The 26817-nt window shown below is 39.8% G+C and overlaps 1 pseudogene; it reads right to left on the bottom strand.

Moving 5' to 3' along the window:
• On the bottom strand, positions 1–26807 carry LOC124269798 (annotated as a pseudogene).
• Positions 26808–26817: the final 10 nt, after the last annotated feature.

The following is a 26817-nucleotide window of genomic DNA, read 5'->3' as shown; positions in this document are numbered from 1 at the left end:
TTACTTGGACCTACTGGGGTGCTCTGTTTCTGGTTTGTAATTGTTGTACTGGGTCCCGCTGAGCTTTCCTGAACGCCTTTCTTCTTCTGAGTTGGATTCATGATTTCCCGCCTTAGTTCTTGAATTGACTTCCTTACCTCTAGGTGATTGATCCTGGGTTGAACTTGTTGACTCTGCATTGTTGCTGTCAAGTTGTGGATCGCCCATTGGTTCCTCATTGTCATCTATGACGTCTGAATCCATATTGTTGCTGTTGTTGAGGTATGGTTCTGTGGATACTGTGACGATCAGCTGGATCGAAATATGGCTTCAGACGGTTGGCATGGACCAATGGTTTGTGCATTTTGTCGTCAGAACTTCGGCGTAGTTTGTAGGTGAAATTGGACCTAAATGAACAATGTAATAACTGCCATACCACTTTTGGTTAACTTGTTGAAGAGGCCTTTTCTACTTTTTGACAATATAGCCTAAACTCTTTGACCTGGGGAGAAATTTCGCTCTTTAGCCTTACGATTGTATTGTCTCAGTATACCTCCTTTGCTCGAGCAGTGTTTTCAGCTGCAATAGTCCTTGTAATTTCTAGCTCCTCAAGCAAATTTGAAAGATAACTTTTGTTGTTGTGGCCTAAATTTTCCTTTGGAATTAATGAAACATCTTGTGGAGCTCTCATTTCGGCCGAAAAGCATAACGAACGGGACTTTGAGTTGATGAATTTGGAGCCATCCGATAGGCTATCATGATGCCTGGAAGAAACCGGGCCAATCATTTTGAATTTTGTTACAATAGGCTCTTAGTGATTGATTGATGTAGGAATTGTCTTTCTACACAGCTGTTTGTTTGGGATGGTATGGGCTAGTATGAGGAATTTGATAGCCAAAAGTTCACAAATAGCTTTGATTAATTTGGACATGAAGTTCTGACCTCTGTCTGAAATTAAGGTCCTTGGAGCCGCCTCTACCGACAAACTATTTCTCTCACGAGAACATCTGCTACCTCTGTGGCTTCTTGAGTTCTTAGGGGAAAGGCTTCACACCATCTAGATGCTGCATCGGTGATGACCAAAATGTGCTTGTACTTGTCTGGTGTTGTTGGCAAGGGACCAAGGATGTCAACATGCCACCTGGTGAAGACCTCTTCCACAGGTAGTGGACGTAGGGGTGCCTTCTTGCTGTGGTAATGGCTCTTCGTCTGTTGACATACTTCACATGTCTGGACATACGTTGCAATTTCGGTGTACATCTTTGGCCAGTAGTATTTTGGTCTCATGGTGTTGTGCATCCTTTCCTTTCCATGGTGACAACCGCCAAACTCGGAATCGTGGTAGGATCTCAGGACCTGGTTCCTGAGAGTTCTTGGAACTGCAAGCTGTTTAATGAATTTGTCTGCATGACCCTTCTGTCTCTGTGGAACAAATCTGTATAGGATTCCTTCATCTATTTCAAAGTTGCCTGCTTCAATAAGGATCTTTTGGCGGTCCTTTTCATTTTCTGGAAGGACATCATCTTCTTTGTAGTCAAATATTTTGGTAAAATCTGGACAAATTCTTTGTAGATGACGTAAGTTGGGATGTGCATTAATATTTACCTCAACCATTGTGGCCTGTGTGACATCATCACTTGTAGCGTGTAATGCTGCAACAACGTTTGCTGGTACTGTTTGGTAGTCCTCTTCATATTCAAAGGTGACAGACAAATGAGTTGTCTGTGATTCACTATCGAAGTGATTAATACTTGGTATGCAATCATCCTCAGTCTGAGTTCATTGGGTGACCTGTGAGGATAATTGTGGGCTTGCTGAAATGTTGGTATGGCTTCTTTGCCCAAGTGAAGTTACTGTAAAGACGGTTTTCTCAGCTTCTTCTTCTGTTTGACTCTGACAGTTAATATTTTTCTCATATTCCCTGCGTGAGAGCGCATCAGCATTCCCATTGGCTTTGCCGCTTCGATGAACAATATCAAAAGTATAGGTAGACAGTTCTAAAGACCATCAGCCTAACCTACCTGTGGCTTCCTTGATGGATTTGAGCCATTTTAAGGCGATGTGGTCTGTGTAGACAGTGAATTTGGAATTTGCAAGGTATGGACGAAATGATCTAATGGCTTCAACTAAAGCTAAACCTTCTTTTTCTGTAATGCTCCAATTCTTCTCGCTGCCGTGAAGAGCTTTGCCTCCAAAAGCTATAGGATGTTCATTATCCTTCTTATCTTTTTTGACTCAAGACAAACCCTATGCTCATATCGCTGGCATCAGTTGCAAGAAAAAAATCTTTGTCAAAGTCTGGATAAGCCAGAACAGGTGTGTTACACATAGCATCTTTGAGTGTGTTGAAAGCCTGACCACACTCAAGTGACCACTGGAACTTTGGTTTCTTACCAGTTTCTGCCTCTGAATGCTTTTTTAACAATGCATTCAATGGCAGTGCTATTTTCGCATAATCTTTCACATACTTTCTGTAAAAGTTTGTGAGGCCTACAAATGAGCGAACCTGTTTTTGTGATTTAGGTATTGGGAAGGTTTTAATTGCTTCGACCTTTTTGTCATCAACTTGAACACCTCCACATGATAAAACATGACCCAGAAATGAAACTTTGTCTGTTGCAAAATTGCATTTTGATGGCTTTAGTGTTAATTTTGCCTGTTTGAGATAGTAGAAGACTTGCTCCAAATGTTGGAGATGCTCTTCAAAGTTTTTGCTGTAGATTATCAAATCATCAATGTAAATCAACGCAACTTTGAAAAGCAATTTTCTTAGCACTTTGCTCATGAGTTGCGGAAAACAAAGTGGAGAATACGCAAACCCTGGGGCAAACGTTTGAATTGGTAAAGGCCTTGATGGGTGACAAAAGCAGTTTTATGCTTTGAGTCTTCGTGTAATGGCACTTGGAAGAAGCCATTGGCAAGATCTAACGTGGAAAAAATTGTAGCTTGGCTATTGCCGATGTGATCAACAATATCGTCAAAAACAGGGAGTGGCCATGACATGGGTAATGTGACAGAATTTAATTTTCTGTAGTCACAAACAAATCTATATGAGCCGTCACGTTTTTTAACTAAGATGATGGGGGCTGAATACATTGAAGTGGACTCCTCTATTAAATCATATTTGATAAAATCTTCAACAAGTTCTTCAGTGACTTTTTGGAGATGAGGAGACTGACGATAAGGCCTACACTTAACAGGGGGATGGTTGCCCGTGTCAATGACATGCCTATGCATGTCAGTTTTTCCTAAATCTGCAAGGTTTGTGGAAAACATGTCTCTGTTTTGTCCTAAAAACCTGAGTAGTCTTTGTTGTTGGTCTGGCGTCAGTTGTGTCTTGGTCAAGTCAAATCCTAACTCTTGAGCAATTTTGACGTAATCCCTAGTGTCATTGTCTGTTGTCTTAATGTCAGTGTTAACTGAATTTATTAAAGGTTGGTCACAGTCAATTTCAAAGATAGAGTGGCTGTCAATGCAACTAAATTTTCCCACAACTGTACCTTTGTCTAATACTTTTTCTTCTTGGGAAGGATTCATAAGCCTAAATGTAGCAGTTTTCTTATGCGCTTTCGAGAGGGTCCTACCACCTGCTACTTCAGAATGAGCAGTGAGGGAGGCAATTGGTTCAATGAGGATGAGGGAATCATTGTTTGCCTCAGGCAGTCTTACCTTGAAATGAATTTCACTCTGAGGGGGAATATATATCTGATCTATTGTTTTTGCTAATCCACAAATTTCTTGATCTGGATTGGCAATGAAATTGATATATTGCCTATCTGAGGTGCTGTTGCCTATTATGAGGGAATGGCAGCTATAATCTATGACTGTATCGTTGTCATTGAGGAAGTTCTCACCTAGTAGGACTGACTTAGGTAATGAGGGCAGGACATAGAATTTTTTGTGAAAATTCTTGATCTTCAATAACAAAATCTAACACAACTGAACCCAACACCTTGTGCAATTCGCCGCCAACACCTTGAATTTGTGGAAAGGGTGAGTTTCCAAGTACAGGGTTGTTGAAAGCTTTGTTTAGAAAAGCAGACGAAATGCAGCAAATGGATGCCCCTGTATCTATTAAACAAGTTGTTGTTTCAGTGCCAAATGTTACCTGAATTACACTTTTGGCAAGGGGGGTAACTGAGGACACAGTTGGAATTTCACTTCCACAGTTACTTTCGATACCAGACTCCATATTGGCCATGACACCTTATAGTATGTACCGTACTATAATTAAGAAAAGACAAGAAATCAACAATGTAAAGTAGTACTTACAGTTTTTAAAGACTTTTTTTTCCTTGGTTGGTGTCTTTACAGGAGTTGGTGGTCCTTAATCCAGTGTTGAGATCAGACGTGGATGCAGTCGCTTGTTATTCCATGTGTTCTTGTAGCTGGTTGTAGTTAGTTCCTGGGCTCCGAGGTTCCGAAAATCGTTGATTCTCCGCCAACTATGATGATATGGGTCTTGGGTCCAAGTGATGGTTCCGGTGAAACACCTTATCTAACTGGCGTGCTGGTCTGCTTGGGGGAGTTAACTCAGCAAAAGAGTCCAAAGTCACAAGAAGCTAATCACAATTTTATTTACAAGAACAGAGTAACATGGGGTGGCCACACAGAGTCGGTACAACCCTCTGGGCTGAGGGCTAGAGCTGACCTGTGTTGGGAGTCTAAACCCTACTGATGGACAAATGAAGTTAGAGACTTTTTATCTACAATTAAAACAATAAAGAGATTATGATTGGTTCACTGATACAAAAATGGGTGTAACCTACATTAGCCTATCAAATACAGAATGTACAAAATTGGGTGTGTCCTTCAATGACCAGACAGGGCAATTACTCTTAATCCTGTTAATCCTATTTTAACTGGCACTTATCTTGTTGGCACTTTTACTGGATCCTTGGATGCTTACCCTGGGCTAGATCTTAACGAGCCTAATCTGATGTGTCAATTACAGGTGCTTGATTACAACAGCATGCATTTAATTGTCTGGTCATAACTCTGAATTACTGAAAGGGTTGCTAACAGCTTGAGTCCTCAATACCTTAGGCTAGGATTTTATCTTGAATATCTGTGAAATTGTGTAGCCGTAATTTATACCTTTTTAAATAATATGTCTGTGAGATGAGTTTTACAACTTTTGACTGGAGTCTTTCTCTAAGCTATTACTAATATTCTATATTTATATTTTCCTAATATCTGAATCCCAATATATTGCTTGTAGCGGTAATAATGAATAATGAATTTTGTATGAATTATTATTCCATGATAACATTAACACTGGCACCTTTTTCTGTGAGATACCCAAACAAAAATTTCATGTTTGGCATGCTCAACTGCTACATAAAGTGGTGTGACTCCATTCTAATCTATGGCATTAACGTCCACACCTTTCTTTATGAGACAATCAACAGTTTCATCCTTGACATGCTCAGCTGCTACATGAAGCAGCGTTTTGAAGCCCTATTTTGCTTATTTTGCTCTGGCGCCTTTCTCTATCAGATACTAAACAGTTTCATGTTTGGCATCCTGAACTCCTACATGAAGTGGTGTGACTCCATTCTTATCTTCTGCATTAACATTTGCACCTTTCTCTATGAGATACTGAAGAGTTTCATATTTGACATGCTGAACTGCTACATGAAGTGGTGTGACTCCATTCTTATCTTGTGCATTAACACTGGCACCTTTCTCTATGAGATACTGAACAGTTTCATGTTTGGCATGCTGAACTGCTACATCAAGTGGTGTGACTCCTTTCTTATCTTCTGCATTAATGTCCACATCTTTCTCCATGAGATACTGAACAGTTTCATGTTTGGCATGCTGAACGGCTGCACGAAGTGATGTGACTCCATTCTTATCTTGTGCATTAACACGCGAACCTTTCTCTATGAGATTCTGAACAGTTTCATGTTTGACATGCTGAACTGCTACATGAAGTGGTGTGACTCCATTCTTATCTTGTGCATTAACACTGGCCCCTTTCTCTATGAGATACTGAACAGTTTCATGTTTGGCATGCTGAACTGCTACATCAAGTGGTGTGACTCCTTTCTTATCTTCTGCATTAATGTCCACACCTTTCTCTATGAGATACTCAACAGTTTCATGTTTGGCATGCTCAGCTGCTACATAAAGTGGTGTGACTCCATACTAATCTATTGCATTAACACTGGCACCTTTTTCTTATGAGATACTCAACAGTTTCATGTTTGGCATGATGAAATGCTACATGAAAAGGTGTGACTCCATTCGTATCTTCTGCAACTACAATTAGCACCTTTCTCTATGAGTAACTGAAGAGTTTCATATTTGACATGCTGAACTGCTACATGAAGTGGTGTGACTCCATTCTTATCTTGTGCATTAACACTGGCACCTTTCTCTATGAGATACTGAACAGTTTCATGCTTAGCATGCTGAACTGCTACATGAAGTGGTGTGACTCCTTTCATATCTTTTGCATTAACATTGACACCTTTCTCCATGAGATACTGAACAGTTCCATGTTTGGCATGCTGAACTGCTACATCAAGTGGTGTGACTCAATTCTAATCCATTGCATTAACGTCCACACCTTTCTTTATGAGACAATAAACAGTTTCATGCTTGGCATGCTCAGCTGCTACATGAAGCAGCGTTTTGAAGCCCCATTCTGCTTATTTTGCTCTGGCACCTTTCTCCATGAGATACCGAACAGTTTCATGTTTGGCATGCTCAACTGCTACATCAAGTGGTGTGACTCCATTCCTAACTTCTGCATTAAAACTGGCACCTTTCCCTATGAGATACTGAACAGTTTCTTGCTTGGCATGCTCAGCTGCTGCATTTAGCAGCGTTTTGATGCCCCATTCTCCCTATTTTGCTCTGGCACCTTTCTCCATGAGATACCGAACAGTTTCATGTTTGGCATGCTGAACTGCTACATCAAGTGGTGTGACTCCTTTCTTATCTTCTGCATTAATGTCCACACCTTTCTCTATAGGATACTGAACAGTTTCTTGCTTGGCATGCCGAACTGGTACATGAAGTGGTGTGACTCCATTCTCATCTTTTGCATTAACACAGGCACCTTTCTCTATGAGATACTGAACACTTTCATGCTTAGCATGCTGAACTGCTACATGAAGTGGTGTGACTCCATTTTTATCTTCTGCATTAACACTGGCACCTTTCTCTATGAGATACTGGAGAGTTTAATGTTTGGCATGCTGAACTGCTGCACGAAGTGGTGTGACTCCATTCTTATCTTTAGCATTAACACGGGCACCTTTCTCTATGAGATACTGAACAGTTTCATGCTTAGCATGCTGAACTGCTACATGAAGTGGTGTGACACCATTTTTATCTTCTGCATTAACACTGGCACCTTTCTCTGTGAGATACTGAACGGTTTCATGTTTGGCATGCTGAACTGCTACATGAAGTGGTGTGACTCCATTCTCATCTTTTGCATTAACACAGGCACCTTTCTCTATGAGATACTGAACACTTTCATGCTTAGCATGCTGAACTGCTGCACGAAGTGGTGTGACTCCATTCTTATCTTTTGCATTAACACTGGCACCTTTCTCTATGAGATACTGAACAGTCTCATGCTTAGCATGCTCAACTGCTACATTAAGTGGTGTGACTCCATTCGTATATTCTGCAATTAACATTTGCACCTTTATCTATGAGATACTGAAGAGTTTCATATTTGCCATGCTGAACTGCTACATGAAGTGTCATGAGTCCTTTCATATCTTTTGCATTAACATTGACACCTTTCTCCATGAGATACTGAACAGTTTCATGCTTAGCATGCTGAACTGCTACATGAAGCAGCGATTTGATGCCCCATTCTCCTTCAGTTACTCTGTCACCTTTCTCCATGAGATACCAAACAGTTTCATGTTTGACATGCTGAACTGCTACATCAAGTAGTGTGACTCCTTTCTTATCTTCTGCATTAATGTCCACACCTTTCTCCATGAGATACTGAACAGTTTCATGTTTGGCATGCTCAGCTACTACATAAAGTCGTGTGACTCCATTCTAATTGATTGCATTAAAACTGGCACCTTTCCTTATGTCATACTGAACAGTTTCATGTTTGGCATGCTGAACTTTTACATGAAGTAGTGGGACTCCATTCTTAACTTCTGCATTAACACTGGCACCTTTTTCTGTGAGATACTGAACAGTTTCATGCTTAGCATGCTGAACTGCTACATGAAGTGGTGTGACTCCATTCGTATATTCTGCAATTAACATTTGCACCTTTCTCTATGAGATACTGAAGAGTTTAATGTTTGGCATGCTGAACTGCTGCACGAAGTGGTGTGACTCCATTCTTATCTTTTGCATTAACACTGGCACCTTTTTCTGTGAGATACTGAACAGTTTCATGCTTAGCATGCTGAACTGCTACATGAAGTGGTGTGACTCCTTTTTTATCTTGTGCATTAACACTGGCACCTTTCTCTGTGAGCTTCTGAACAGTTTCATGCTTGGCATGCTCACCTGCTACATAAAGTGGTGTGACTCCATAGAAGTCTTCTGCATTAACACTGGCACCTTTTTCTGTGAGATACTGAACAGTTTCATGTTTGGCATGCTGAACTGCTACATGAAGTGGTGTGACTCCATAGAAGTCTTCTGCATTAACACTGGCACCTTCACAGCAAAAATAACTTGGTTTCCGGACACCGGAAACCTGACGGAAACAAAATGGAAACTTAAGTTTCCATTAGGTTTCCGGACTTTTTCTCTACATTTCCTTCAAGTTTCCGGAATAGGGAAACTTACAAATTACCCACTTTCCAGTATGGCTCCAGTGCGTTTCCTTTACCCAGTATGGCTCCAGTGCGTTTCCGTTACCCAGTTTCCAGTATGGCTCCAGTGCGTTTCCGTTACCCAGTTTCCTGTAGGGCTCCAGTGTGTTTCCGTTACCCAGATTCATGTATGGTTCCAGTGCGTTTCCGTTACCCAGATTCCTGTGTGGCTCCAGTGAGTTTCCGTTACGCAGATTCCTATGAGGTTCCATTGGGTTTCCCTTATCCTCTACTTTCAGATGGTTTCATTTATTTACTTAGTTCAATTATGATTCCCTGTGATTTTCGTTTTTATTAATCACATTAACCATGTTCCATAAGTTTCAGTAAATCAGAATCTTTATGGCTCCATTTGGTTTCAATTATTAGTATTCAGAGATTACCATATGTCAGATATTAAATTATGATTATTCAACTATATTAACTGTAGTTGAAATGAGTGTATTACATATTTGAATGTATTATGTCATATATTGTATTCATAATACATTCAAATATAAAAGAAACTCATTTCAACTACAGTTACCTCAACACCACATGGACATAGAAATAAATAAATACAAAATCAGTCAGTCAGTCGATTTCTCTTTATTCATCATAAACATATCATGTCTATGTTTCAATGTTACAATTAAACATTGTCACAAATCACACAGAGAGAGAGAATGGTGTCATCACAGGCCCTATGGATTTGAAATTTTGTCTGAGTAGTAGTTTGTTCAAATAAATATTATGAAGGGGTTGGCATTTTTTAATATGAGGGACATTAATTTCTTTTTAATCTTAGTCTCAGAAACAACAAATTTAGATGTTTTTTCCTAAACAGGATGACTACAGGCGATAATTGAATGTACATTTAGACATTCCATCCTATCCCTAAGACCTTTAAGTGGTTGGAAAGCATCTTGTTGGATGGTGTCGAAAGTCCTTCATTTTTGCCTCTGGAGCGTCAGACACCACTGGCGAGTCAATTCTGGGGTTAGGACTGCAGCCACCTTCTGTGTTCTTTTCTCTGTCCAGCTAGATTCTTCAGGCGCTGTTGGAGTTTCTGGGGGAAAAAATGAAATTCTTGCACAGCGAAACTTATGTCCAACATTTATTCTTGAGAGCGGCACTTGTTCTAATTCTTTAATGGCACATTACGGTGATGGGTAATGACATGTGATAAGGAAAGTTATTCTATTACAGGTATATAGCGATAATATGAAGCACATCATGTCAGTTAAGTGACTCAGGGTGTTTTAAACTGGTGTCAGGAAGTGTATAAACCTGTACAAATGATATTATATAATCCAATTTCAGGAACTTACAGATCAGATTCTTTTGTTTCTTTTAGCATCTTTCCCGTGTTTTCCTTCCTTTCCTGTAATCTGCCGACGTCAATCGTCCATCTTGCTCCTCCAGATTATCCAAAAGGTTTCTATCAAGAAAAGCAAATGAGTTAATTTTCATTCGTCCAATAATAGATTATTACAATCCGACAAACATTCATTAGTTTGATTATTATCATATTCACCATGTATCAAACCAAGTAATAAGTAATTGTGGTATATCAACTACATGTATATGCATTACTGCGAGGGTGTGAGAAGTTTTCTATTAACATGATCGACATGATTATGCAGCAATTAAGCACTACATAATGGTATGCTATGTCAATTCTACTACTAGTACTAGATAACTGACAATGAAATAATTAGATGCTAGATTTACCCAATTGTGAACAAGAAACGAGTTGATGGCAGTTTTAATTTTAGTTTGCATTAATGACGTCTCTAATCTTATAAAACCTAACATATATATTGATTATGATGTCGAGCAATAATAAAACTTGGGGTAAGTTATTTTACCTTAAATAAGTAACTTTTAATGGATTTTCAAGGGACTCGACGAACTTTTCCATGATTCTTCTCACAATAGCCTAAAACAAAAAGAGACACACATTTGGATCATGAACATATGTCGATTGGTAATATTTTCCACCGAAATATCATGAACTACTTGTTTCATCTATATTTGTTGCCTTGCTGGATATAACCATTTCTTAAAATATATGTTTATTCCGTCAATAACCTGGAAAGGCGAACAAGCCAAGTGGCTTATATAAACGCCGCTCCAGTACACGGTTCCAATATAGCTGGATACATAATTGAAATAGTCCGCCAAGAAAAGAATAATACTGAGACAAAATTACACTCAGAAAAATGACTGAACAATAAATATTTGGTTATGGTGTTGGTTGTGCCCAGCAACAAAATGAGCTGCCGCAGAAAATCAAGTTATATAAATATCAGACTCAACGTACAGGAACACAAAGGTATACTTGTCTTATGGTTATATTTTAACGGAATGTTCAGCTGGTATCAACAATAATGTTGTTTTTTTAACAGATTTCACACCAAAATGCAATGTCCACATTAATAACCGTGGGAGAAATCGAAATGTGAGCGCACCGCTACTGTAAGATAAAGGTTCCTACCGAAAACATTTAATTCGATGCAAACTGACTGCTATGATAAGAAGAAAATAATGAATTTGATTTAAACATATTTTTATTCATGAAGATGAATTGGGATTGGTGAACAAGCATTACTGCTTATATTAACACCGCTCCCATGCAACATATAATACAACATGAAAATGGAGGATTTGATGTCATCGATACTGGCCATTGCATAAAGATAATATTTTTAAAATGTATAAATATATACAGATTACATGAAATACAACTATTCTCTAAGTAGTCATAAGTTAGAGAGTTACAGTTGTGTGTGTCTCACAAGCCATTGTAGAAATATAAATCAATCATGAGAAGGTTGTTGAGTAAATTTAATTATTTTCCTGAGAAAATTTAAAGCGTTGTGTCTTGGTTATACAATCGTGGACGGATTCAACTATTTTCTGGTTTACACAGGGAGTAAGTTTTTTGTTTCCCTTAAGAAAAAATCCTTATATCCAGGTTATAACCGGTAGTGTAAAAATACATATTAAGTCTTATCCGAGTATAGTTAGGGCAAGTGAGGAAATAGTGTATGGCGTTTTCACTCTGATGTCCACAAGAACAACAAGGGCTGTCCATTAAATGTCTGTTATACTTATCGGCGTTTAGGTCGCTACATCCGAGCCTGAGGCGGCAGTGAACGATTTGGCAAAAACGAGTGCCATAATTAAGGTCAAAGTAAATCTTATTTTCAGTTTTTGTAATTAGGTTTTTAAATTCTGTGAGATTACATGACGCTTTGGAATTTGGTAGGGCATTCCATAAATTTAATGTGGCAGGTAAAAAGGATTTAGCATAAGAGGCAGTGCGACTGTAAATTCCTTGTATTTCAGAGTTATTCCTCAAGCTGTAGTTTGTAGTTCCGGAGACGGAGTTTGGGATCAGGTCACAAAGATATTTTGGCAATTGGTTGTTGTACATCTTATAGAAAAAAGTTAACTTCTGGCAATTCCTTCTATCTTGCATGGACTGAGATTTGGTTTCATTATAAAGTTTGTTATGACTTGTGCCACGAACGGCACCACATATAGTTCTCAGAGCATCAAGATGTAAATTTTCTGATGTACGTGATTGCTCAGAAGTACAGTTATCCCAAATATGCGAACAATAGTCAAATATTGGCAAGATATAGGATTTATACATAATATCCAACGTTTTACGTGATAATAGGTATTTAAAACTCCTCAGACAACTGATCATAGGGCGACCTTTACGTACAATATCATTAGTGTGATCATTCCACGTACAATCGCTTTGGAGTGTTAATCCTAAATGTTTATGACTTTTGACTTCTTTATGATTGTTCCGTCCATGAATAGGTTCGGTTTTAGAGAGACGGTTTCGTTTTACGTGAGAACTGAGTAGTTTCGGTTTTATTTGGATGAAATGTAACCTGCCACTTACGGGCCCATTGTGAAATTCTATCTAGATCTTTGTTAAGACAGGTAGCAGCAACTGATGGATCGTCTATGATAACATATAATGAGGTGTCATCCGCAAAGAGACGAATGTTACTGTCAACATCACATACAATATCATTGATGTATATCAGAAAAAGAAGTGGTCCAAGGACAGAACCCTGAGGTACTCCAGCTAGTACAGTTTTCTTGTCAGATTTATAGCCGTTAATTGCGACCCGTTGTACTCTATTTTCTAAATAACTTTCAAACCATTGTAATAGTTCGCCTTGGATACCATAGGTTTTCAGTTTATAAATAATCCCTCTATGCCAGACCTTATCAAAGGCTTTACTGATGTCGCAGAAGACTGCTCTAACCTCTTTTCCTTCGTCAAGAGCTTTGGCTATAAAGTTGTACAAAAAGGTTAATTGATTTGTTGTGGAGTCTCCTGACATGAATCCTGATTGTAAGTCGTTATCTCTTAGGAAATTGAATGCATATTTAAATACACATTTCTCAAAGACTTTGGATAAACAAGATGTGAGTGCGACAGGGCGGTAGTTAGAACAGTCATGTACGCTATCTTTCTTGTGAATAGGTATTACCGATGCTTCTTTCCATGGACTGGGAAAAATTGACAGGCTAAGGGACAAATTGAATAATTTCGTAAGTATGGATGTTAGACTATTTGCGGTATATCTAAGTACTTTATTTCCTATCCCATCCGGACCGGTCGCTTTTGATGTGTCCAGTGACATTAAAATATCTCTGACGTCATCGCGGGTTAGAGTGATATTAGTTAATAATGAATTTCATCTGAAACCTACCTGACAAGGACGGGGTACTGCCAATTTCTCTGTCCTGGGTTTCCGTTGAGATCGCTCAAGTTCCCGGATCCTTGTTTCCAAAGCTTCGATTGACAAGTATGTTGCCATGTGTCAAGAAAACTATAGCAAGTATACAGACTGCCATTTCTACTACCTTACTCTCATACACTTACTTCAAAACAACAACGAAGTTTTTTCCAATCTCGCGCGTGTACGTTTGAACAAAGATGGCGGCATTTCAAACAAAGACTTATGGGTACTCAATTAGTGTTGTTTTTTTTCATTTCTATTGTAAACATGCCAATAGTCTGCTTACCCTTCACAAGTTTAGAAAAACACTGAGTAATCAAACGCGCATATTCATAATAAGAACAGACTGGACTCACGAAAGCTTTTCGGCGCTCTCTTCATAATGTTTTACATTGTTACATATATATTCTTCCACAACTGCGACAGTAAGGTCTATGACAGTACATATTTAGATATCAAACTGGCTGCATCGTTTGCTCTCCATCAGCTTCGATGACAGCACGTGGAGCCGTACAACCTATGTAAACAAAGGATCGCTACGCAAATCGAAATAGTGTTACATGTTTTTTGATATTTTCTCAGTGAAACTAAACCATTCTATTAAAGATGTTTAGTTAGATGTGTAGACTCGTCAAAAATAAGAGAGTAAAAGAAATGTGTACATTATATTGAATGGACATTGTAAGATGTGACGAATCGTCACATTTTTCTGGCCTGTGGCAGAGGTACTATGCTGGCTTGCAGCATGGAACTCTGGGTAGGAGAGTGGGTTTCGGGACAACAATTTTAGTACGTGGTCTGACTGCCAGGTGGGCAGCACCTGCTACCTCGACCGTGACGGACCCAGGGACTGGGCAGCTGTCCACCTTGCCAGAATTTCCTCAACCTAAACAATGAAACAATAAGAACGGTGGATGTATTTCCCGTAATAAAGTACTCCAGCAGTGTAAGCTTTTTCAGATTTTCCGATGCGTTGATCGCATATGACCGATCCACATTGATCCTATTTCTGTGTTATTTTCCTCGATATTTAATCATATCAAGAACAATGTGATGTTTGATGACCTATTATTTTAAAACCACACAGCGTAGTTCCCTAAGATTTTGTAGGCAATTAATATTGCATGCAATACAACGATTACTACTCCCTTGCTGTAACCGTGTTTGGTGATATAAACCTACACCCGTTTATTTGTCATCATGCACTTGATGGTCATTTAGTGAACTTATAACAGGTATAATTAGTGGTAACATCACTCAGATTACCCAACAAAGATTCCCATTTAGCATTTCTCACGTCTACACTAAATATTCAACATTATAAATTAAGGTCTTATTTACTACATGTTTTGTAATCTATGCATGGAGGTGCAGCAAAAGGAATTATCAGCTGAGTTAAAAAATCAAACACAGATGAAAGGATTGGTGTCGTCTCGGGACGCCGACCTTTCGATTTTCCACTAGTCTCAGGACGCCGACCTGCGGTTTCCTTTCAAGGTTAGGTTCTGATTAGGCGTAATTAGGGTTGCGGATAATCTACTCTAGATGTTTTAATAAGGTGAACTCGTCGCACTAGGTGAACATATCGCAGTGGAACCACCACAACTCAGATGGGTCAAGAACCAACAACAAGAAGCTGGTCCAGTACGCTGCTGGCCAGAAGCATCCGTCCAAGAAGAAGAAATACAGGGACTTGGAGCCACGACTGGATGACATCCGTCACCAGCTCAGACAAGGGACACTGTCCGTGAGACAGTTTGCTGATTCAGCATTCCACCTGTTGCATTTGGGTTAAAATCTGTGGCTCAATGTCTGAACAAAATGTGAACTATATGTATCATGAATACGCATCGGATATGCGATGTATTTGTTAAAAATTGCACGTATTTACTTGTGTGAATCATTGTAAAAAAAAACCCGTTAAAATCTGTCAAGTGAGTTTGTTGAGTGCTTCAAGTTTGGAAATAAACTGATAAAGATATAAACTGTTGTCGTCTTCCCATCAGGTGTGCTCTCATCCGCATTATCCGGATTATCCTCTTCTAACAACTCCTTGATCCTTCATTGACCTCGTAATCCTTTATTAATTGGCAAAATGAAACTAGTCTCAGGACGCCGATACTTTGTTTCCACTCAACCATGCAGTTTGGTCGAAAGGTCGGCGTTATGAGCCTGAACCAAAGGATTAACCGATAACACGCTAATTGATTTATTACTTTTATCTTGCACGACGTCTTTGTCAAAAGGGGCCGTCAAAAGATAGTGTTTATGTTTGTAGAGTTACTAACGTATACTGAAGAGGTTAGTACCGTGAAGTAGACATTTGTTATGTTTGTAACAACAATAAGGGCGGCACACAGGGATTTTCAGGTTGACCGCACTTGGAGAACAATGGACATAATCTGTGATGATAGACATGCAGGTAACACTAAATTCCCAAGTTGAAAACACAATAAATTGTACAACGAAGTGATATCCGTAGAAAATACAAGAGAATAAAATTCATGAAAATGACATCTTAGCACAAATTATTATAATCATCATAATGATACAACAATTTCATAATACATGTACATAGTACACATCCAGTCTACACTACAGTTTCATTAAGTATGAGTGTTTCATTAAGTATGAGTTTCATTAAGTATGAAACTGCGTCTGCGAACGCAAGTACACTTATTCTGCCTGCAGGCAAATCATCAGTGGTATTGTAAAGTATATTTATGTTATATGTTGTATTTATTGTCACAGCGGATATTTATAAATTATACCTTTATATCATTGTTGACACGTTCGTGGTTACGTATGTCAGGATGTTTGGTGACTATATCATCGACAGTGGAGACAGCTGATACTTCTACAACATACCCAGGACATCCAAGATGTAGCATTTCTCTAAAGCGTACCATCCATACATAGATATCTTCCGCCTCGTGAAGTCGGAATGAACTTTTACTGTACACATGTAAATGCTGTTTTGCCATAAAAGTGATGAATTTGAAAGTAAGGCCAGCATATTATGTACCCCAATTGATGAGTTGGTGCTTACTCATATCAATTAATGACAATCAATGATTGTCAAAACAAGCTAAGTGAGTTCACTGACTTTCATTATGTAAGTGAACAAGGGGTGAGTTCGTGTCACCTATTTCGCTAGGTAGTTCAGAAAGCTAATCCCTTAAAACAACATGCACCGTTTTTAAAGAATTGTGGACATTATGTAAAAACTTGTCAGGTGTATTATCTTTGGAGTCCAATGAAACCCGGTCACGTGACATGGAACAGTTTTTTTGGGGCAGCTGCAGATGAATGGCATATCGTTCCATTATGTGGATACTGATGGATACTTTTCTCGAACAAGGTAATAGCCCATTAGATTTGTTATAACGTTAGTTGGTTTTAAGTTTGATATCTGTATATTGTTTTTATTTTTCTTGTAGCATTCAACAAAATCATTCCACAAACAACATGTACTAATGAGTTACAAGCCCCCCACCTCTCCTCTTCTGGCAATCCAGGGGCGTACCCAACAAGATCTTTTAGTTTTTTCAGGTTGTAAACCGATTCCCTTATATCTTAAGTACTCTATGACATATCTAGAAAGCCATTTCTATATAAATTTATGAGGTTCCAAAGTGCTTATAAATATGATAATGGATCAATAATGATAATGCTATAATTAAAAGGCAAAACGTTCATTGACTTCATTTTCTTTCAATCCTAACATTTTTCACCACTGGCAGATGAAGTTAAAACTTAAAAAGTTATAAGTCTACTGTGTAATTTGTTGTAGCCTGTATTATGTTCTTTATTGAACATTTACGAAACTATTGTCCTTTTTAGTACAGTTTTGTGTAATGTGCATAACCACTCCCAGTTAGTTGTATTAGCATGTATCACTTTGAGAAAAATTACAAATGGAAAGCCAATGGGTAACTGAAACCTAATGGAGCCTTACCGGCTCTTCAGTAATTTATAAGTTTATGGCATCTGTGAGTGTACCTAACAAAACGTAAAGGAGACAAAGTAGAATCTTAAGTTTCCGTAATATGGTTTAACTTTTCCTGAAATTATTCTTGTTTCATGTGACAGTATCTTTTATTTGAATTCTGGTGTACAAAACACTGAGAACACTAAACTGAAACTCATATACATGGAATACATAGACAATTTAGCGTAGGTTTCTAGATATATGCTGTATATACTGGTATATATGGAGTAATTTCCTCTACGTTCGTTCATTCACGTTCCCATCAATGATGGTTTCCAGCTGCTTTATGCAATGGAAACTACCAATGATACTTTACTGTAAATTTCCATTTCTGGAAACTAACTTTGTTGGTTTCGTGTAGTTTCCAGTCGCTGAAACTAACCTCGTAAATTTAAATTTGTAAATGTGTGCATTATATAAAAAACAAACTTATATACTTACCTGTCTGCGAAGGAGAGTAAAATAACTAGTCTATCACAAATGTACACTAAAAACTAGCATATAACCATATACACTTTAACAGTACAGTATAAAAATGGGCTATTGCTTTTGCTCCCTGCATGGTTAGCTGGATTCTGTATATAGAAATTATTTTGCAAGTGTAACAGTAAATAAATATAGTCCCCCAATGGAACAGCACAAAGCTAAGTTTGCCATTTCATCTAAGCTGAAACCAACAGACTTGTCAGTTTCCGGGTACAGAAACCTAGCTGAAACCTACATTACCCAGTATCCAATAGGTTTCCGCAACAACGGAAACTAAGTCATTTTGCTATGAATGTTTCAGCGACCTGAAACTAACTTGAAACTCATAAAGACAATTTCAGTTGTAGAAACCTGACGGAAACCTAGATTTGTTAGTTTCAGTTTTGTAAACTATGCGGAAACTCGCATTGTCTGTTTCCGGATACTGAAACCTCGCGGAAACCTACATTACCCAGTATCCATTAGGTTTCCGCAAGAATGGAAACCAAGTTCTTTTTGCTGTGCTTTCTCTATGAGACACTGAACAATTTCATGTTTGGCATGCTGAACTGTTAAATGAAGTAGTGGGACTCCATTCTTAACTTCTGCATTAACATTGACACCTTTCTCCATGAGATACTGAACAGTTTCATGTTTGGCATGCTGAAATGCTACAAAAAGTGGTGAGACTCCATTCTAATCCATTGCATTAACGTCCACACCTTTCTTTATGAGACAATCAACAGTTTCATGCTTGACATGCTCAGATGCTACATGAAGCAGCGTTTTGAAGCCCCATTCTCCTTATTTTGCTCTGGCACCTTTCTCTATCAGATACTGAACAGTTTCATGTTTGGCATGCTTAACTGCTACATGAAGTGGTGTGACTCCTTTCTTATCTTCTGCATTAACACTGGCACCTTTCTCTATGAGATTCTGAACAGTTTCATGCTTGGCATGCCGAACTGCTGCACGAAGTGGTGTGACTCCTTTCTTATCTTTTGCATTAACATGGGCACCTTTCTCTATGAGATATTGAACAGTTTCTTGCTTGGCATGCTCAACTGCTAGATGAAGTGGTGTGACTCCATATTTATCTTCTGCATTAACACTGGCACCTTTTCTCTATGAGATACTGCACAGTTTCATGTTTGGCATGCAGAACTGCTGCACGAAGTGGTGTGACTGTATAGAAGTCTTCTGCATTAACACTGGCACCTTTCTATGAGATACTGAACTGTTTCATGCTTGGCATGCTGAACTGCTGCACAAAGTGGTGTGACTCCTTTCTTATCTTTTGCATTAACACAGGCACCTTTCTCCATGAGATACTGAACAGTTTCATGCTTAGCATGCTCAACTGCTACATAAAGTGGTGTGACTCCATATTTATCTTCTGCATTAACACTGGCACCTTTCTCTATGAGATTCTGAACAGTTTCATGCTTGGTATGCCGAACTGCTGCACGAAGTGGTGTGACTCCATTCTTATCTTTTGCATTAACATGGGCACCTTTCTCTATGAGATTCTGAACAGTTTCTTGCTTGGCATGCTCAACTGCTAGATGAAGTGGTGTGACTCCATATTTATCTTCTGCATTAACACTGGCACCTTTTCTCTATGAGATACTGGACAGTTTCATGTTTGGCATGCAGAACTGCTGCACGAAGTGGTGTGACTGTATAGAAGTCTTCTGCATTAACACTGGCACCTTTCTCTATGAGATACTGAACTGTTTCATGCTTGGCATGCTGAACTGCTGCACAAAGTGGTGTGACTCCTTTCTTATCTTTGCATTAACACAGGCACCTTTCTCCATGAGATACTGAACAGTTTCATGCTTAGCATGCTCAACTGCTACATAAAGTGGTGTGACTCCATATTTATCTTCTGCATTAACACTGGCACCTTTCTCTATGAGATTCTGAACAGTTTCATGCTTGGTATGCCGAACTGCTGCACGAAGTGGTGTGACTCCATTCTTATCTTTGCATTAACATGGGCACCTTTCTCTATGAGATTCTGAACAGTTTCTTGCTTGGCATGCTCAACTGCTAGATGAAGTGGTGTGACTCCATATTTATCTTCTGCATTAACACTGGCACCTTTCTCTATGAGATACTGGACAGTTTCATGTTTGGCATGCAGAACTGCTGCACGAAGTGGTGTGACTGTATAGAAGTCTTCTGCATTAACACTGGCACCTTTCTCTATGAGATACTGAACTGTTTCATGCTTGGCATGCTGAACTGCTGCACAAAGTGGTGTGACTCCTTTCTTATCTTTTGCATTAACACAGGCACCTTTCTCCATGAGATACTGAACAGTTTCATGCTTAGCATGCTCAACTGCTACATAAAGTGGTGTGACTCCATATTTATCTTCTGCATTAACACTGGCACCTTTCTCTATGAGATTCTGAACAGTTTCATGCTTGACATGCCGAAATCCTGCACGAAATTGTGTGACTCCATTCTTATCTTTTGCATTAACATGGGCACCTTTCTCTATGAGATTCTGAACAGTTTCTTGCTTGGCATGCTCAACTGCTAGATGAAGTGGTGTGACTCCATATTTATCTTCTGCATTAACACTGGCACCTTTCTCTATGAGATTCTGAACAGTTTCATGCTTGGTATGCCGAACTGCTGCACGAAGTGGTGTGACTCCATTCTTATCTTTTGCATTAACATGGGCACCTTTCTCTATGAGATTCTGAACAGTTTCATGCTTGGCATGCTCAACTGCTACATAAAGTGGTGAGACTCCATTCTAATCCATTGCATTAACGTCCACACCTTTCTTTATGAGACAATCAACAGTTTCATGCTTGACATGCTCAGATGCTACATGAAGCAGCGTTTTGAAGCCCCATTCTCCTTATTTTGCTCTGGCACCTTTCTCTATCAGATACTGAACAGTTTCATGCTTGGCATGCTGAACTGCTGCACAAAGTGGTGTGACTCCTTTCTTATCTTTTGCATTAACACAGGCACCTTTCTCCATGAGATACTGAACAGTTTCATGCTTAGCATGCTCAACTGCTACATAAAGTGGTGTGACTCCATATTTATCTTCTGCATTAACACTGGCACCTTTCTCTATGAGATTCTGAACAGTTTCATGCTTGGTATGCCGAACTGCTGCACGAAGTGGTGTGACTCCATTCTTATCTTTTGCATTAACATGGGCACCTTTCTCTATGAGATTCTGAACAGTTTCTTGCTTGGCATGCTCAACTGCTAGATGAAGTGGTGTGACTCCATATTTATCTTCTGCATTAACACTGGCACCTTTCTCTATGAGATACTGGACAGTTTCATGTTTGGCATGCAGAACTGCTGCACGAAGTGGTGTGACTGTATAGAAGTCTTCTGCATTAACACTGGCACCTTTCTCTATGAGATACTGAACTGTTTCATGCTTGGCATGCTGAACTGCTGCACAAAGTGGTGTGACTCCTTTCTTATCTTTTGCATTAACACAGGCACCTTTCTCCATGAGATACTGAACAGTTTCATGCTTAGCATGCTCAACTGCTACATAAAGTGGTGTGACTCCATATTTATCTTCTGCATTAACACTGGCACCTTTCTCTATGAGATTCTGAACAGTTTCATGCTTGACATGCCGAAATCCTGCACGAAATTGTGTGACTCCATTCTTATCTTTTGCATTAACATGGGCACCTTTCTCTATGAGATTCTGAACAGTTTCTTGCTTGGCATGCTCAACTGCTAGATGAAGTGGTGTGACTCCATATTTATCTTCTGCATTAACACTGGCACCTTTCTCTATGAGATTCTGAACAGTTTCATGCTTGGTATGCCGAACTGCTGCACGAAGTGGTGTGACTCCATTCTTATCTTTGCATTAACATGGGCACCTTTCTCTATGACATTCTGAACAGTTTCATGCTTGGCATGCTCAACTGCTACATAAAGTGGTGAGACTCCATTCTAATCCATTGCATTAACGTCCACACCTTTCTTTATGAGACAATCAACAGTTTCATGCTTGACATGCTCAGATGCTACATGAAGCAGCGTTTTGAAGCCCCATTCTCCTTATTTCTGCATTCTGGCACCTTTCTCTATCAGATACTGAACAGTTTCATGTTTGGCATGCTTAACTGCTACATGAAGTGGTGTGACTCCTTTCTTATCGTTTGCATTAATGTCCACACCTTTCTCTATGAGATTCGGAACAGTTTCTTGCTTGGCATGCTCAACTGCTAGATGAAGTGGTGTGACTCCATATTTATCTTCTGCATTAACACTGGCACCTTTCTCCATGAGATACTGGACAGTTTCATGTTTTGGCATGCAGAACTGCTGCACGAAGTGGTGTGACTGTATAGAAGTCTTCTGCATTAACACTGGCACCTTTCTCTATGAGATACTGAACTGTTTCATGCTTGGCATGCTGAACTGCTGCACAAAGTGGTGTGACTCCTTTCTTATCTTTTGCATTAACACAGGCACCTTTCTCCATGAGATACTGAACAGTTTCATGCTTAGCATGCTCAACTGCTACATAAAGTGGTGTGACTCCATATTTATCTTCTGCATTAACACTGGCACCTTTCTCTATGAGATTCTGAACAGTTTCATGCTTGGTATGCCGAACTGCTGCACGAAGTGGTGTGACTCCATTCTTATCTTTTGCATTAACATGGGCACCTTTCTCTATGAGATTCTGAACAGTTTCTTGCTTGGCATGCTCAACTGCTAGATGACTGACTGACTGACTGAGTTTGGTTTTACGCCGCTTTTAGCAACATTCCAGCAACATCACGGCGGGGGACACCAGAAATGGGCTTCACACATTGTACCCATGTGGGGATTCGAACCCGGGTCTTCGGCCTGACGAGCCAACGCTTTAACCACTAGGCTACCCCACCGCCCCTACTGCTAGATGAAGTGGTGTGACTCCATATTTATCTTCTGCATTAACACTGGCACCTTTCTCTATGAGATTCTGAACAGTTTCATGCTTGGTATGCCGAACTGCTGCACGAAGTGGTGTGACTCCTTTCTTATCTTTTGCATTAACACAGGCACCTTTCTCCATGAGATACTGAACAGTTTCATGCTTAGCATGCTGAACTGCTACATAAAGTGGTGTGACTCCATATTTATCTTCTGCATTAACACTGGCACCTTTCTCTATGAGATTCTGAACAGTTTCATGCTTGGTATGCCGAACTGCTGCACGAAGTGGTGTGACTCCATTCTTATCTTTTGCATTAACATGGGCACCTTTCTCTATGAGATTCTGAACAGTTTCTTGCTTGGCATGCTCAACTGCTAGATGAAGTGGTGTGACTCCATATTTATCTTCTGCATTAACACTGGCACCTTTCTCTATGAGATACTGGACAGTTTCATGTTTGGCATGCAGAACTGCTGCACGAAGTGGTGTGACTGTATAGAAGTCTTCTGCATTAACACTGGCACCTTTCTCTATGAGATACTGAACTGTTTCATGCTTGGCATGCTGAACTGCTGCACAAAGTGGTGTGACTCCTTTCTTATCTTTTGCATTAACACAGGCACCTTTCTCCATGAGATACTGAACAGTTTCATGCTTAGCATGCTCAACTGCTACATAAAGTGGTGTGACTCCATATTTATCTTCTGCATTAACACTGGCACCTTTCTCTATGAGATTCTGAACAGTTTCATGCTTGACATGCCGAAATCCTGCACGAAATTGTGTGACTCCATTCTTATCTTTTGCATTAACATGGGCACCTTTCTCTATGAGATTCTGAACAGTTTCTTGCTTGGCATGCTCAACTGCTAGATGAAGTGGTGTGACTCCATATTTATCTTCTGCATTAACACTGGCACCTTTCTCTATGAGATTCTGAACAGTTTCATGCTTGGTATGCCGAACTGCTGCACGAAGTGGTGTGACTCCATTCTTATCTTTTGCATTAACATGGGCACCTTTCTCTATGAGATTCTGAACAGTTTCATGCTTGGCATGCTCAACTGCTACATAAAGTGGGTGAGACTCCATTCTAATCCATTGCATCAACGTCCACACCTTTTTTTTATGAGACAATCAACAGTTTCATGCTTGACATGCTCAGATGCTACATGAAGCAGCGTTTTGAAGCCCCATTCTCCTTATTTTGCTCTGGCACCTTTCTCTATCAGATACTGAACAGTTTCATGTTTGGCATGCTTAACTGCTACATGAAGTGGTGTGACTCCTTTCTTATCGTTTGCATTAATGTCCACACCTTTCTATGAGATTCGGAACAGTTTCTTGCTTGGCATGCTCAACTGCTAGATGAAGTGGTGTGACTCCATATTTATCTTCTGCATTAACACTGGCACCTTTCTCTATGAGATACTGGACAGTTTCATGTTTGGCATGCAGAACTGCTGCACGAAGTGGTGTGACTGTATAGAAGTCTTCTGCATTAACACTGGCACCTTTCTCTATGAGATACTGAACTGTTTCATGCTTGGCATGCTGAACTGCTGCACAAAGTGGTGTGACTCCTTTCTTATCTTTTGCATTAACACAGGCACCTTTCTCCATGAGATACTGAACAGTTTCATGCTTAGCATGCTCAACTGCTACATAAAGTGGTGTGACTCCATATTTATCTTCTGCATTAACACTGGCACCTTTCTCTATGAGATTCTGAACAGTTTCATGCTTGGTATGCCGAACTGCTGCACGAAGTGGTGTGACTCCATTCTTATCTTTTGCATTAACATGGGCACCTTTCTCTATGAGATTCTGAACAGTTTCTTGCTTGGCATGCTCAACTGCTAGATGACTGACTGACTGACTGAGTTTGGTTTTACGCCGCTTTTAGCAATATTCCAGCAACATCACGGCGGGGGACACCAGAAATGGGCTTCACACATTGTACCCATGTGGGGATTCGAACCCGGGTCTTCGGCCTGACGAGCCAACGCTTTAACCACTAGGCTACCCCACCGCCCCTACTGCTAGATGAAGTGGTGTGACTCCATATTTATCTTCTGCATTAACACTGGCACCTTTCTCTATGAGATTCTGAACAGTTTCATGCTTGGTATGCCGAACTGCTGCACGAAGTGGTGTGACTCCTTTCTTATCTTTTGCATTAACACAGGCACCTTTCTCCATGAGATACTGAACAGTTTCATGCTTAGCATGCTGAACTGCTACATAAAGTGGTGTGACTCCATATTTATCTTCTGCATTAACACTGGCACCTTTCTCTATGAGATTCTGAACAGTTTCATGCTTGGTATGCCGAACTGCTGCACGAAGTGGTGTGACTCCATTCTTATCTTTTGCATTAACATGGGCACCTTTCTCTATGAGATTCTGAACAGTTTCTTGCTTGGCATGCTCAACTGCTAGATGAAGTGGTGTGACTCCATATTTATCTTCTGCATTAACACTGGCACCTTTCTCTATGAGATACTGGACAGTTTCATGTTTGGCATGCAGAACTGCTGCACGAAGTGGTGTGACTGTATAGAAGTCTTCTGCATTAACACTGGCACCTTTCTCGAGATACTGAACAGTTTCATGTTTGGCATGCTGAACTGCTGCACGAAATGGTGTGACTCCATTCTTATCTTTGCATTAACACGGGCACCTTTCTCCATGAGATACTGAACAGTTTCATGCTTAGCATGCTCAACTGCTACATAAAGTGGTGTGACTCCATATTTATCTTCTGCATTAACACTGGCACCTTTCTCTATGAGATTCTGAACAGTTTCATGCTTGGTATGCCGAACTGCTGCACGAAGTGGTGTGACTCCATTCTTATCTTTTGCATTAACATGGGCACCTTTCTCTATGAGATTCTGAACAGTTTCTTGCTTGGCATGCTCAACTGCTAGATGAAGTGGTGTGACTCCATATTTATCTTCTGCATTAACACTGGCACCTTTCTCTATGAGATACTGGACAGTTTCATGTTTGGCATGCAGAACTGCTGCACGAAGTGGTGTGACTGTATAGAAGTCTTCTGCATTAACACTGGCACCTTTCTCTATGAGATACTGAACTGTTTCATGCTTGGCATGCTGAACTGCTGCACAAAGTGGTGTGACTCCTTTCTTATCTTTTGCATTAACACAGGCACCTTTCTCCATGAGATACTGAACAGTTTCATGCTTAGCATGCTCAACTGCTACATAAAGTGGTGTGACTCCATATTTATCTTCTGCATTAACACTGGCACCTTTCTCTATGAGATTCTGAACAGTTTCATGCTTGGTATGCCGAACTGCTGCACGAAGTGGTGTGACTCCATTCTTATCTTTTGCATTAACATGGGCACCTTTCTCTATGAGATTCTGAACAGTTTCTTGCTTGGCATGCTCAACTGCTAGATGAAGTGGTGTGACTCCATATTTATCTTCTGCATTAACACTGGCACCTTTCTCTATGAGATACTGGACAGTTTCATGTTTGGCATGCAGAACTGCTGCACGAAGTGGTGTGACTGTATAGAAGTCTTCTGCATTAACACTGGCACCTTTCTCTATGAGATACTGAACTGTTTCATGCTTGGCATGCTGAACTGCTGCACAAAGTGGTGTGACTCCATTCTTATCTTTTGCATTAACACAGGCACCTTTCTCCATGAGATACTGAACAGTTTCATGCTTAGCATGCTCAACTGCTACATAAAGTGGTGTGACTCCATATTTATCTTCTGCATTAACACTGGCACCTTTCTCTATGAGATTCTGGAACAGTTTCATGCTTGGTATGCCGAACTGCTGCACGAAGTGGTGTGACTCCATTCTTATCTTTTGCATTAACATGGGCACC

Source organism: Haliotis rubra, unplaced genomic scaffold (assembly GCF_003918875.1).
Source record: "Haliotis rubra isolate DU_JTF1 unplaced genomic scaffold, ASM391887v1 Scf1476, whole genome shotgun sequence".
In the NCBI taxonomy this organism is placed as follows: Eukaryota; Metazoa; Mollusca; class Gastropoda; order Lepetellida; family Haliotidae; genus Haliotis; species Haliotis rubra.
Note: the sequence above shows the minus strand (reverse complement) of the source record. Positions and strands in the feature narration are given on the sequence as shown.